The following is a 15,143-nucleotide window of genomic DNA, read 5'->3' as shown; positions in this document are numbered from 1 at the left end:
TCTCACTGCCAGTTCGCCACCATGCTAATGCCTGTGGCCCCAGTGTTCACCTCAAAAATCAGAGCTCCTTGTCGTCCACCCTCACGCCAAACGACGCATCAAGGAAGACACTCAAATACTCCTTGATGGCCAGGCCATCACTCCAAGCCCCATCATCAAGATCCTGGGCCTACATCTCCAGTCCGACACCAAGAGTGACGATCCTTGCAGCGCCTCAAACAGAGCATCAATCAAATCACACATTATCAGGCGTGTTGCCACCAAGAAGCGAGGCCTCAAGCAAGCCAATACGCTTCGAATAATTCAAGCTTTCGTTCTCTAGAATATCACTTACGTCACCCCCTATCTTCTTCTCGGCAAGGAGGACATAAAGATGCTTGATATAATGATTATAAATGCGGTTAAGCGGGCCATGGTCTTCCCATGAGTGCGTCCACGGAGTTGCTGCTTAGAATGGGGTTTCACTACACGATGGAAGAGCTGATAGAGGGCCATCTATCTAACCAGAAGCTCCGATTGGGCAGAACTGCAGTGGGTCGCCGCAACCTTCACTAGATTGGCTGGGAAGCACAAAATGTCACTCCCGGACTCTTGGCGAAAAGACCCAAAGATGCTCTCTTTACCTAGAAATATGAACCCCTAACACCAAGAGGGTCGCCAACAAGCACGGGTTGAAGCGGTCAACACCACCCTCGGCTGGGATTATGCAGTTATCTACACAGACGCCTGCCAACATCGAGGGCAGCAGTACGCCATCATCGTGGCTATCACCAGAACCAACATCCTTGCGCGTGCCTCACTCAAGACCCAAGACATGACGGCAGCAGAAGAGGCAGCCATCGCCTTGGCTCTCGCTCAACCATGGGTTCGGATGGTAGTCACCGATTCCCAACAAGCCTAGCAGAATTACCAGTCGGGGTGGGTGTCTCAAGCTGCACTGCGTGTGCTAAAAAACACTGCCCAACCGGTTCCATTCAGCTCACCTAGACGCCTGCTCAAGCTTTCATGGAGGGCAACCAATACGCCCACCAACAAGCCTGTGCTTTCACACCCCCCCACCCCCCCCCCCCTACCCCCACCCCTGCTATGGAGCTGCACGAAGACCGTCACCCGCTTGTCACGTTCAGGGACATAACCCAGCATTATCGCCTTCAGAGACAGATCCTACCCTCACCGCACCATGAACTTTCCAAGGAACAACTACCCTACGACTCATACCAACGGACGCGTCTTCACTCAATGCACGCGAATGGCTACGACACCGAATATAAATTTTACTCAGGAGTAGAAACACACTTAGGCCAACACACAACTTAGGCCAAGTTGTGACCCCGGATCCCAACCATGAGGCAGAGATAATTCGAAGGATAAGAATGGGGTGGAGTGCATTCGGCAGGCATTCTCAGATAATGAATGGCAGCCTACCATTGTCCCTCAAGAAGAAAGTGTATGACAGCTGCATCTTACCGGTACTCACCTACGGGGCAAAAACATGGAAACTAATACACGGCATCGAAGCGGGTACAACTGAAGAAGACCTAGCCGACCTGATCTCTACTACTGGTCCTAGAATACTTCACGCACGTATGCTCGGGCGCTCAACATCAGCCCTAATCACTTTCGACGGGCCACATGTCCCCTTCTACGTCAAGTTTGGAAGCACCTACACCCGCTGCCGCCCCTACCGACGATCCGTGCAGTTCTGTTCTGCATGTGGAGAACTCGGCCACCGCCAGGACGTTTGCCCCAACCCAGAAAAAAACGTCTGCAAGCTCTGCGGGGATGAAAACCCCCAGCCAAATCATTCGCGCCAACCAAAATGCAAATTATGCGCTTTAGTATGGGGCACAACTACTACGCAGAATTATAATTAATTGCTATTGTTGCAGAAGAAGGTATTAAGAATATTCGAAAATTACTACGGCAGGCCTGAATACCTACCTACTCATGAACTCTTTCTAAAGCATTCACTTCTTAAGGCAAATCAAATATACTGCTACAAATTACTTCAGTACATTAGAGACAACAAGTTATACAATACTTCCAGCCCTGTAACCACCACAGAACATAACTTGCGTAGACTACATCGACCAATGCCATCTACAAGAACAAACTATGGCCGGCAACACACAGGTTATCAAATCCCCTCCTTGTTGAACAAAGTTCAGAAACAGATTAATTTTCGCCAACGGTTGTCAAAAACACAGATTAAAAATGTCCTGTTAGAGCAGTTAATTGCATATTGCTAAAATTTACCCAAGCATAAAAAAAAAGGTTGCAGCGAAATTGTAGATATATATGTTCAAGTAAGTCTCTGTTTCGGGTGTATTTTGTTGTTCGTTCTTTTGTTGTGTTGTTGCATTGTAGATATCTATGCTGAAGTAAGTCTCTGTTTCGGGTGTATTTTGTTGTTCGTTCACTCGTTGCACTGCACGAAAAAACACACGAGTGTTTTGATACCATATCCAGTGTGAAAATTTGCTTCTGTATTCTTTTTTTTGTGTGTGTGTGAAAGTAGTCGCGCATTGAGCGTTCGAGGAGCACGACTGCAAATGTACTCTCTGTAGTCTGTAGCCCTCTTTTGTTTTTGTTTTTTTTTTTGTTTTTTGTTTTGTACACTCCAGTGCAAGTGTGCAATATAATATACTGTGCCCGCACGCTGCCTGCCACCGGAGCAGGGACCCTAGTCAGGCTCCAAGCCTTTTGCCTCTGCTCCCCTTTCTGTACGGAAAGAAACAATAAAGAAAGAAAGAAAGAAAGAAAGAAAGAAAGAAAGAAAGAAAGAAAGAAACAGCCGGCAAGGACTGTAAGAAACGCCCTCGACCAAGCCCGCCACCTCTACACATCCGTGAGCGCTTCATCCGGTATCCGGAATACTCCGGAAACACCCCCGTTCAGTGCCCACCCGCCCAGGAGACTCGGTCAACGCTACCGCAAGACAACACCAAGGTAAGCTGGTCACAAGTCCTTTAAGCACCCCCCCCCCACTGCTCCGAACCCCTTTCCCCCGCTCCCAGACAGATTATCATCAAACACCAACACCCAACATTACGAGCAGACCATCAGCACCCTACGTAGCCAAAACACGGAATTAACTAGAAGGCTTGAACTCATTGAGAAAGCCGCCCAAAGCAGAATCGAAGCCCTAGAACGCCAAATAGAACTTATCACCCGAATTGAAACATCTCAAAGCAGCTCAGCGACCCTGCGCCCTCTCCAACAAGACGCACCCGCGCCCACCCCTGACGCCCCACAGGTCCCTGCACTCCCGACATTTGAGCAGCTAAATCTCATGATAGAGCAGAAGATCGACCAGAAGCTGACGCAATTCAAGGAACAGGAAGAGCAACACCTCACGTCCCACTTGGAAAATGTCCACAAAGCTCTCGAGAACACTACCCATACCATCATGAAGTTAGGAGAAACACTCAACGCCCGCATGACTCGTCTCGAAGAAGCTCTTAACGACAAAGTTGACAAGATGGGCTTGAACCTCAACCAGCGCGTTATAAGTCTCGAAGAAGAGCACCAACAATCGCACAAAAAGCCCAAATCGCACCCCTTGCGCGAAGCCCATATGCAAGAAACCGGCGAACTACCCGACAATGACTAACGACCTCTCCCGCTCAGATACCTCCCCTACTCTCACCGTGTGGCAGTGGAACTGTAGGTCATTCAATCGAAAGCGACAGTCCCTCCTCTACTTCAGCCAGCAACACAATCCGGATGACGCCGCACTTGGCCCTACAAGAAACTGAAACAGAGCACATTAAATTAAGTGGATATGATACGCACATCGCTCTCGGTCGTTTCCGTACTGCAATTCTTACGAAGAAGCAGCACACCTCCCAACAGCACTTCTTCGATAACCCTATCGAACAAACCCTCGTCGAACTACTACCGCGCAACAAGATTCACCCAAGCTTGTTTATCCTCAATATCTACAGCCCGCCATCTAAATCTCTTGTGGGCCTCGACAAACTCCTCCGAACGACCAAACGACTCACCCATGGACACAAACTGCTCGTCCTTGCAGCACCAGCTTACCCTCTGGACCGATCCCACACTGCCCACTCGCATCGGCAACAGCGTTTCCCGTGACACGACGCCCGACCTTACCTTCTCCCACAATACCAAGAACATCCAATGGACAAGACTGGACGAAACCCTGGGAAGCGACCATCACATCCTTCGCATAGTAAAACATAATCGGATCCCCCAGAGAATCGGGCAAGCGAAGATCACGAACTGGACCGCATTCCGTGAGTCCGCGCAGCCCGAAGTTCTCACTGATATCGAGGAATGGACTAAAAATTATTGGATTCTGTTAATGAACACACTAAAACAGTTCAGCTTACGATGGACAATCCAGCGGCGGACGCGCATCTGCTTCATGTCTGGGACGCCCGGCGGAATTTGATACGTCGCTTCAAGAAACAAAAACACAACCGCAAGCTCAAACTGCGAATAGCACAGCTGACTAAACAAGCTGAGGAATATGCAAACACCCTCATCCGACAAAATTGGAACCAGCTTTGCGATCAGTTACAAGGTACCTGAAGCAATCGCCGCACCTGGCTCATTCTCCGGTCTCTACTCGGGCGCACGGAAAGCAAAGCAACTACAGGACACCACCTCCAGCGGCTCATCCACAACTATCCCCGTACCGATGAAGAACTCCTCCGTGACATCACGACCCACCATATTGGGGCCTCTCTTAGCGCTTCTTCCCCGACCATGGGCCTACCCGATTACGCTGGAAGACCTAACCCGGACCTAGACGCCCCTTTCACGACGACGGAAATTATCGCTGCTATGCGCAAACTGACCCGCATTACAGCACCAGGACATGATCGCATCAGCAATAAAACACTGCGAAACCTTGACTATAAAACCATTGACAGCCTCTACAATACATCAATGAAAGCTGGGAGCGAGGACAATTACCGGCGCAGTGGAAACATGCAGACATCACCATGATTCCCAAGCCAGGCAAACCCATTAACTTCCGCAACTTGCGCCCAATATCCCTTACCTCTTGCGTGGGCAAACTCTACGAACACATGGTGCACGACAGACTATCACCGTACTTGGAAGACAAGGAGTACCTCCCGCACACCATGTTTGGCTTTCGCCCCGGACTTTCAACACAGGACATCAATCTTGAAATTAAAGAAGACATTGGATAATCTCAGCAGCCAACACAAGAGCGCCATTCTCGCACTTGACGTCAAAAGCGCGTTTGACAATGTCACCCATCAAGCTATACTCGAAGGCCTGCAATCTACCCACTGCGGAGGGAAAGTCTACCGTTATGTGCGCGACTTTCTCACCGACCGCACGGCCACGATTGGCGTGGGACAACTCCGCACGGCAACTCTAAAAACACCACCAAAAGGCACCCCCAAGGTTCTGTCATTTCTCCACTGCTTTTTAACTTGGCAATGCGAGGGCTACCGCCACTCCTGAACAAGATACCAGGAATCAGCCATGCGCTGTACGCAGACGACATCACTATCTGGACGCGTACAGGCTCAGTAGGAGAACAACAAGACGCACTCCAAACAGCAATAAACATCACGGAAGAATACCTCAGGGCTCGCGGGCTTCCCTGTGCCCCTGACAAATCGGAACTTTTACTGCTCAAGAAACGCAGCAGAGGTCGCCCACCCGCCCCCATACCCGACCTTGAACTCTCAGTCAATGGTAACCCCATACCCCTGGTTAATACCCTACGGATTCTCGGCTTAATATTACAGAGAGACGGAGCAGGCCTTGCAACCATCCAAAAAGTTCAAGAAACAGTAATTCAAGTCACCCATCTCATTCGCCGCGTAAGCAACAGACGCCATGGTCTCAAAGAGCACGACATAATACGCTTGACCCAAGCCCCCTATCATCAGTAGGATTACTTACGGCACTCCATAACTCAGTCTCAAGAATAGCGAGCGCGACAAACTGAATGTCCTTATCCGGAAGGCCTACAAGCTTGCACTTGGTCTACCTCCGACAACTTCTGCCGACAAGCTAATGAAACTTGGTCTGCACAACACCTGGGAGGAACTCGCTGAAGCTCACAAAATCAGCCAGCTCGAAAGACTTAAACGCACCAAAACGGGTCGTCATACGCTACGTCGGCTTGGCTACGATGCACAGGAGACATCATATAGTAAACAGCGCATTCCCCTGGTTCTACGCCAACTTATTACCGTTGCTCCTATCCCCAGAAATATGCATCCCGTATTCAATGCATACCGAAGAAAGGCCAGGGTCATCACCCTCAGAAAATCCTACGGAGACAACAAACCAGCGGTCCGCTACACAGATGCTGCCCGGTACTCTCGAAAGTCTGCGCATGCCGTCAGCGTTGTCAACAACCATGGCACAGAACTCACGTCGGCCACATTCCCAGTCCCTGACACAGAGTCTGCAGAGGAAATTGTCATCGCCCTCGCTGCTACCACGGGCTCAGACTACCTCACTGTGATCACAGACCGCCTGCCGCAATTACCAACTAGGTCGTGTTTCTGGTCAAGCCATCCGCATCCTGAACAATCTACAATGCCCACTCGAACTCCGCATAGTCTGGACCCCAGACCAGGCATCCCTCGAGGGGAATGAAGCGGCACACGCCGCTGCCCGCGAGCATACCTTCCGGGCCTTCCCCTCGTTGGCAGACAGATCGATGACCTCCAGCGATGACATTCCAGGAAGATACACGGATGTCCTCGCCCATTACCGACTGCAGCGCCGCATCTACCCCCCACCCCACCCCAACATGACCAGAGAGGACGCCATTACCCTCAGACAGCTGCAAACTAACACCTACCCCCACGGAACACTACTCCATGCCATCTACCCAACAACATACACTCTGACTTGTCAACACTGCCCCACACCCAACACTCTCTACCATATGGCCTGGGAGTGCCGACAATCGCCATCATTAAACCCCCAACCAAACCCAACACTGGAGCAGTGGGAGGACCAGCTGACCAGCTCACGCCCTCAAGACCAGCAACGACTGGTGGACAGGGCCCGCCGGGCAGCCAAGGACCAAGGCTTCCTGGACTAAGGAGGCCTCCCACAACGGAACTAATACAGCTGAATAAATGTTTATTCCTCCTCCTCACTAAGAGGGTTAAACTTAAATTGAGGACGACTCAGCGCGCAATGGAACGGAAGATGATAGGTGTAACATTAAGGGACAAGAAGAGAGCGGAGTGGGTCAGGGAACAAACGCGTGTTAAGGACATATTAGTACAAATTAAGAAAAAAAATGGACGTGGGCAGGGCATGTAATCCGAAGGCAAGATAACCGTTGGTCATTGAGGGTAACAGAGTGGATCTCTAGAGAAGGCAAGCGTTGCAGGGGGCGGCAGAAATTTAGATGGGAAGATGAGATCAAGAAGTTTGCGGGGATAAATTGGTCGCAGTTAGCACAGGACCGGGGTAATTGGAGAATAATAGGAGAGGCATTTGCCCTGCAATGGGCGTAGATAGGCTGGTGATGATGATGATAAACAATCCGCCGCATAATCCGGGTGTGCGACTTTAGGCCTGAGCACCTCCCTCGCTTTCTGTCAACTACCCAACAAGAGCAATGGGAGATGCTGCTGTACAGCCCCTCTCTGCCTACACAGCTTCAGCTGGTGGACAGAGCACAGGCGGCGCGGAATGCATGTGGGCTCCAGGGAACAAGGAACCACTCCCCTGGCCCGCCCTTTGGGCCGTTCATAAATCTGAATAGAAGTATTTCCTTCTCCTCCTCCTTCTCCACCCCTGTCAGATTTTGTCGCCTCTGTCGGCGGCGGCAGAGGCCGAAAAGTGAAATCGTCTAACACCGGGTTTGAGCTTCCTTTAATTTTATAAAAAAAGAGTTTCCACTCATATGCTTCCCCAATACAACTCAAACACCGTTCATTAATCGTGCATTGATTTGACTTTAGCAAATAATATCTCTTTGAAGTAATAAAGGGTGTGGTTAAGTGCATTTCATTTGTCTCTGGTTTCACTATTTGTAGAGCCACGTGAGTGATTTTAAGTGATGTCGCATGGGTAATCTTTTTTGGTGCCGCTTAGAGCTTTGCTTTCCAAGCACATTCACAGAGTGTATTGGCGCGCATGTTTTTTTGTATTTTATAGGAGCGACCGGTGCCCCGTCTATCACTTGGGCATCCGGCCGCGCGCCCGCGCGCAGCGGCTGGTTGAGGTATCGTCCTCCGGCGCTTCCCGCTTTTTGCGCCCGCGAAACTGATGTCTATCTGATTTCGATTCACTCAAAAGGTGCCGGCTTCTCTCGTTTTTATTAAGAATTTTTCTTGTGTTACTTATGAATAAACCACATGTATGTAACAACACAAACGATTTTTTGTCACTGTATGGTAACCCTAAAAAATTACGATAATTTTTTCTCGAAATAGATTCATCCGAAGGATTTAAATCAGCAACAACAAAAATCAACCCTGGGGATTCGTATTCGGCGAAAAAATTCCACCCTCAAAGGGTTAAGTTGGGTTTCGGAAACTTGCGTCTCGATGGCTACTGTCAGTGTGGTGGATCTTTACATGTGCCTTCCTATGAGTGTAGGGCATTGCGCCACTTGCATGCCTATCAGCACAAAACGGTCCGACGGGGCCATGGATTCGTCCGTTGCAACAGACAACGCGGTGTAGTTTTTATCAAAGGATGGGGAAAAGGCACGGTCTCTCAAACTTGCTACAGCAGAGGACGTGAGCTGACGGAAACGAGTGTGACGGCGATAAGCAGGAGGATTGCTCGAACCTGTGGCACGCCAACCGAGAAGATGCGACGGGTGTCTTTTTCGCTCGTTCGCCTTGCAAAACCTGAGCCACGAGTCGTAGCGAAGCTCAGGCGAGCTGTTTTACTTCCCCGCGGTAAGAGCTGCGCGCGCTTCAAGTGTACATGGCGCGCGCATGTTTTTCCTCGCGCGCGTTCTGTACCCTCTTGGTTTTTAAGCTTTGACTGTAACCTTGCTTTAAACACAAGTCGCGTGTTGTTTGTGAGCGGTCTGTTTGATGTGTAGGATCTCTACGCAAGTCCAGTGTCGTCGATAGAGTGCGATTGCGCATACAGTACAGCGCAACAATGTGAGTACCTATTCTCTCTCTTAATTGTCCTTGACCTTTACGCTGAGTGGTGCTCGGATTATCCGATGTGCCCAAAATGCTACCCTTATTCCGTAGTCGTTCTGTAGGTGACGCTTTTGGAGCTCGATCATGCTAAACCGGCTGCAGTAGTCATAGCCGCGGAGGTTCATGCTTAATTATTTGCATGCCGTTTGAGCATGCGACGGGAATAGGGTGGGGAGAGGAAGAAATGAGGGTTGTTGTGTGTGGATATTCAAAATAAAGGGAAATCGCAATCGCTTTTCTTTAAAACCTTAGCGCTGTAGAACCGATGTTCTGTGTTACTTCCAATGACTGCCTTCTTCCCCAAATGCTCGGCTGAAACTTATCGTTATGGTGGCTCACCATACCTATAGTATAGTGAACTAGAATAGGGTCAGCGTAGTGTGCTCAGAGGACCGGGCGGAGTGAAGCCGCCCCTGTCGACAAGGACGGCCGCTTGCGGTGGCGCTGCTGTCGTAACAGTGGTAGGGGCGCCACAAACAAGCTCCCGCGTACGTAGTCGCGTAGGCTCGCAGGGAACCAGTAGTATTAACTCTATGCGGGGAACAGCACAAGTATTACTGCAAACGGCTGGACCGGCGTATAGGGACCGGGCGGCCGTTGAATGGCACCACCACCGTTGCTTCAGCGAACAGCGCCGCCCGTGGCGAACCGCTCGTTAGTGGAATGCCGGTGGCGGTCAGCGCAGCGTTATTGTGCATGGCTTTCTGTCGTTTTTCTGCGGTGCGGCTTGCAAAGCGTACATAACCACAAGGACTTTTTTCAGATCGGTAAATCTTGACCGTGGATGTAACCTTTACGAGACATGCCATGTGTGATTTGCACCCATATTCAGTATTTACATATAGCAGACGACGCTCCATGCGCCAAGCTGAAAGTCAAGGTAGAAGTGAAAGTCCGTTACTTCATGCAATTTTTTCATGCCTGCATGCAGTTTCGCGTATCGAGGAGTATATTGCAGCTAAATGCACCCACAAAGCCGGTGTGTGCGACAGATTCAGGAATGCTGTGACGCTGGCCTTTGGCAGTTGATGACTAAACGGCGCCGTGCACAAGCGAAAGACAAAGTTAGAGGGCGCCTTCTAAGATTTACCTCAAAACAGAAATTGTGATGGACGACGCTTCCGTAACTTCATTAACTACGGCTGAAACGTGTTTAATTTCACAGAAACGCTCTTACTACAGTCATCGGGAATCGTTTACAGAGTAAATACCGCATGATAGTAGAACGTTATTGCTTGTCGTAGAGAAGAATCGCTTTACAATAATTGCAATGGTTGCTGGCTAGTTAGTAAATGGTTTTTCAAAAACCAATTCCTGCGTGGCTGAAGGAAGCGAGACAGGAGGGTGCCCGAAACCTGTACTCAGTTTCACAACTGTATGCTGCGGTTGGTTTACAAGCTGCCACCTCCGCTTGAAAAACCATGCACTACTCCGTCTAACGACGATGATGGTTTATCGCAAAGCTTTCTGGTGTGTGTCCTTGGTTGCCTTCTGAATTTAAACTTTGGCTTGTTGAGCATTGAATCTAACCAGCACGCAGTTTGGTCTTTTGATCGCAGGGTCTTTGACTTTGACCATTTCCCATTCGATTTCGCACGAAGAAAGCTTTGCGTTCAACCATCGTATTATTAGACAGGAGGGCTAGATGATTTTGCTGTTTAAGTTTGAAGTTCCATGCATCCCTCTCCAAGTCCAAACTTTTTCCAGCGTGTCGGAAATGTCTGTGCCGGAGGACTTGGGCTGATGCACCCATATTTGAGGCAACTAATCGCGCGTTTTTGGTGTGTTCACAAGGCATTACACGGTTTTTTTAGGTACTCTGTAAATAATACTTCAGCATTAAAGAACACCGGCTGACGTTAACACTGCCACATTTTTAAACTATCGATGGTAAAACGGGAAGGGGAGAAGGGATGGTTTGTAGGTTGGGCTGTTGGGTCGGTTAATAACTTTGGCTCTTGAGAAAATGACCACGACATACGTGGGAGTTCCACTTCGGCTTTCAGGCTCCCAAGCTGTCAGAGTGTCTCTCACCAAAACCGAAGGCACAAAGCTCAGGGTTACAGAAAGAAAGTGCAAACTGCCGCAACATTTCTACGGCTACACGGTAATTCATCTCGCACGCAAGTGCCTTTCTCTTCAAAGCACACGTATCGAGGTATGCCAGCGCTAAAGCTGGCGTGGAAACCGTAGTCATTGAAACCAGTGAAGATAATTTAAAGAGGTAGAAATGAATTCTAATATTCCTAATAGTTTTATTCCTACTCAGATCGCGCGGAGCCATGCGCAGAGCGCTGCAAAAGCGATCATGTCAGGGTAGCCTATTCCCAAACTTAGAAGCGTCAAACCAGTTTATGTAGCCGTTAGTACATTTAAGAAGAAATGAATACTAATAATAGTACTTTTATTCGTACTCAGAACGGGTGGAGCCAAGCGTAGATCGCTACAAAAAGCACTCATGCCATTGTAGCCGATACCCAGATTTAGAAGCGTCCGACAAGTTTACGTAGCCGTTACTGCATCTAAGAACCCAACACATCTGTCTAGACTTCGTTTCATCTCACATGTCCGCTCACAGCAACACCAAAACATTCACAGCACCGAAGCAAACACGACAAAAACAACGGGAGGCTGTGTAGTCCAATGCACCGGCTCATTCCACTAACGAGGGGAGCGCCGAGCGGTGGCGCCACCCGTCTAGCTGCCCGGTCCCTATAATGCTGTGCGCTTTAATATCGTGAGTAAAAAGCGCGGATCCGCATTCGGTAGAAGCCTCTCACCAGTGAATGCGGGGTAAAGAGTGCAGCGCTTGATGCTCAAGCGTAGTGCATATCGTTCGCTCTCTTGCGTGCTTCTTGATGACTTCGTATGTAATTACAAACCTAACCTCCACTCTTGCCGTTCTAAAATATTGATTTTAGTACGTGTTCTCGGTTTCGAACAATTGCAAAATGCTTTTTATAGATGCTTACCCGCCTGAAGGGAAGATAACCGGCTGTTGCGCGCTGCAGAATAATTTTGTCGTAGAAGGCTTTACAAAATCTTATTTCTTGTTTAGCTGATGTTCTACAAGCCTAACTAACCCAGCACGCAAAATTATTTGGCACGCGTTCCATTGTAATAGAGTAGGTTTTATTTCGTTCTAGAAAAAAATTTTCTTCCTTCGTTGTTGTTTTTGGGAGCGACCAGGTGTTGCGGATAACTTGTAAGAGCACATACCCGTTAAGCATACGTGCGCTATCCTCTCGTACCGAAGAAAAATTCAGCAGACTACAAAAGCTCAAGCCCTTTCTGCCCAATGGAGCAGAGGCAAACATTTATTTTGTGGAAGCCAGGCTGAGCATAATTGCAAAGCAGCCGCCTTATTTGCTCAGTTAGAGCTCATCTTAAGGTGCTTGGCTCGTTCCCGTCGGCCAGACTTGTCCATGTTAACTCCTTTGACAACGACGTGAAGCCGTACGGCGATGAAAACTTCACAATCTTAATTGCATAAGAGCCACAATCAACTTCCTTGGACGGCCTGATGCGAATGAACATCACTACCTTCTCGTATACTAGTTCCACGTTAGAGTTCAACCTAGCTGTGCAGTAAAACGTTGGGTCGTTTTCTCTACGAAGTGCATGCTTCGTCCAGAACATAAAAAATAATTTGGCTTTTGGGATTCTGTGCTAGAAGACTGGAGACCGGGTCGCGCAGCGTAGCAAGCGAAAGTCTCCGACTGACTCTTGTAAAAGCTCACTTGGCGCAATCTCGTTTTCACTGCTACCACCTTCGGTACTATCGAAACGCCCTTTACGCCTTTCAATGGGGGACGCTTTCGCTTCTTCCCCAGCTGATCGTTTCCTTTCTCGACGGCCCCTCCCGCGGCAGTTTAGGTAGAATGGTCGGCACAGCATCTGGTGCTAAGCGTGGCGTTCCGCGAGGAATACGGGCTTCTTGCCCCTGCACAACAGGGACGTAATCGTGGATGACGGAGCTCCGCTTGAAGTGTAAGCCCTCATTCACACAGCCGTCACCTTCTCCATCATGGCACCGTCACGTCAAAAAAACCGCGACGGTAACGTAACGGAGTAGCGTTTGTACTGGAGCTCTCCGTCAGAGTACAGGGTCGCCTGCCTAGTGATCAGTTTAGCCTAAAATTGGGCATGCTTAATCTGAAAAGTAAAGGCTTAAATTTTTACGTGTGCTCACTTTTTGCTAAATTTAGTCGTAGAAATTTGCTTTCTGATTGGCTGGTTTACCTCTGGACGTGGCCTTGTTGCGTTGATGGAATGGAAACATAGAGCTCGGCTTCCTGTCACCGTCGCACCGTTTTCAGCGAGAAATCGCCCGAGAAACCGTCGCCCGTGACGAAAGACGGTGACGTGACGGGGGGGGGGGGGGGGGGGGTAAAAAACGGCTGTGTGAATGAGGGCTATCGCACACAGCGCGGTTGTTGTCCAGCAGTTTATTTTCGCGATGGAGGTTCCTCTTCCACTGTTCTCTTCGAGAAGCCTCTTTTGGCACACTGCAAAGGGCCACCTTAGGGCCACAATTCTTGTTAACGTGGCCGGTATTGCAGCCCGGCTTGCAGCAGTGGTTCTGCCTATTACCGGGCTTATTTGTTCCCTTTGTGAAGAAGACTCACAGGCCAATAATACGCGCCGCACCCTACATTGATGATTTTCCAGTTCAATGAACACAAAATAACTAAACCCGCACCAGCAACGGATTCACAAGGGCAGACTGAACTCGCCACGACCACCAAACCCCCACGTCGGAACGCACGCAGATCAACGAACACCCGGGCAGCTCCCCTAGTTTGAACCGTAACGACACCAAGAGGAGCGGGCCGAAGCTATCAAAAGTCTGGAGGCTACATTGTTGTCAACAGTGCGCCCACTGAGGGCGCCTAACTCGCTGTGAAGGGGGTCCTGAAAGGACATTCCCTTCTCCCCTCTCGGCAAGTGGAACCGCAAGGCCCCGGCGCCTTTTGTCGCTTCCTTCGCGAGGAGTTATGCGCCCTGAGGGGGCGGGCTGTTGACAACAATGTAGCCTCCACAGTGCTGCACCTAGCTTGTAGTGTGAACTATAGTTCACTGTACTTACAGGGGAAGCGCTTGATCGAGGTCCGCAGTTAATGGACGGAGCCTGAAGGCCCGTGCTGCACCTAGCTTGTGGTATGAACTATAGTTCACTGTACTTACAGGGGAAGCGCTTGATCGAGGTCCGCAGTTAAAGGGACCCAGAAAAGCCTTCTGTAGAAGTTATAAAAGGCCTGTATTGTCACGTAGCACCAATATAGCGATGCAATGCCGTTGGAACTATTGATCTACATTTAGTATTAGCTGCGCCAGAAGCAATTAAATGCACCTCTCCCCACTCGCTGATCGACTCCTCCTCCCTCTCTGCTTCCTTCAAAGCAGCTGAAAACACTGGGAATAGCCATGTGACATCGCGACGCTCGACTTCCGTTCTGCGCTAGCTACATTCCTGCGCCTAGGCACGCGTCAATCCCTGCGGACCCGCCTTTGCCGCCTTTGCCTCGGGATCGCGCAGGAAGGAGGGAGAGCAGCCGGAAGCCAATATAACAGTGACGCCGCCGGCGGCCAACCTCGCCGGCAGTTGGGCGAATCAGGGGGCGCCTTCGCCGTGGCGTCAGCCGCGGTCGCCGTTGCGTCAGCTGCAGTCGGCTAACTGCGGCGTCGCGCTCATCGGCTGAAAAAGGCGATCTTCAAAAATTGTTTACAAATTATCCGTACAACGTATGGGGCTCACACTTGGCTCAAAAATCCCCCGTTATGTGTTCTACCACCTGAATGCATTTGATTGCCACCTTCACAAAGCTTTTCGGGGTCCCTTTAATGGGCGGATCCTGAAGGCCCATGACGTCAAAAGAAATAAAAAACAACAACAAAAAAGCAAATTTCTCCTAGGTGTTTTCTGCTCTTCGTCGTATCTGTGAGCGCAGTGGGGATTGCTTCGTCGTAAACAAATCAAAACAAAAC

At 49.7% G+C, this 15,143-nt stretch overlaps 1 protein-coding gene across 1 annotated transcript in view; it reads left to right on the top strand.

Moving 5' to 3' along the window:
* The first annotated feature begins 8,818 nt into the window (after window positions 1-8,818).
* The window catches only part of LOC144151596 (uncharacterized), a 71,179-nt gene continuing 64,854 nt past the window's right edge, over window positions 8,819-15,143 (top strand). Inside the window, exons 1-2 of the mRNA XM_077682705.1 lie at window positions 8,819-8,897; window positions 9,047-9,110. The gene's annotated coding sequence lies outside the window, so the exon portion shown is untranslated. The remainder of the gene's footprint in view (window positions 8,898-9,046; window positions 9,111-15,143) is intronic.

This window comes from Haemaphysalis longicornis, unplaced genomic scaffold (assembly GCF_048455015.1).
Source record: "Haemaphysalis longicornis isolate Haplotype H1 unplaced genomic scaffold, Haemaphysalis longicornis Haplotype H1 scaffold_9, whole genome shotgun sequence".
Taxonomy (NCBI): domain Eukaryota; kingdom Metazoa; phylum Arthropoda; class Arachnida; order Ixodida; family Ixodidae; genus Haemaphysalis; species Haemaphysalis longicornis.
Note: the sequence above shows the minus strand (reverse complement) of the source record. Positions and strands in the feature narration are given on the sequence as shown.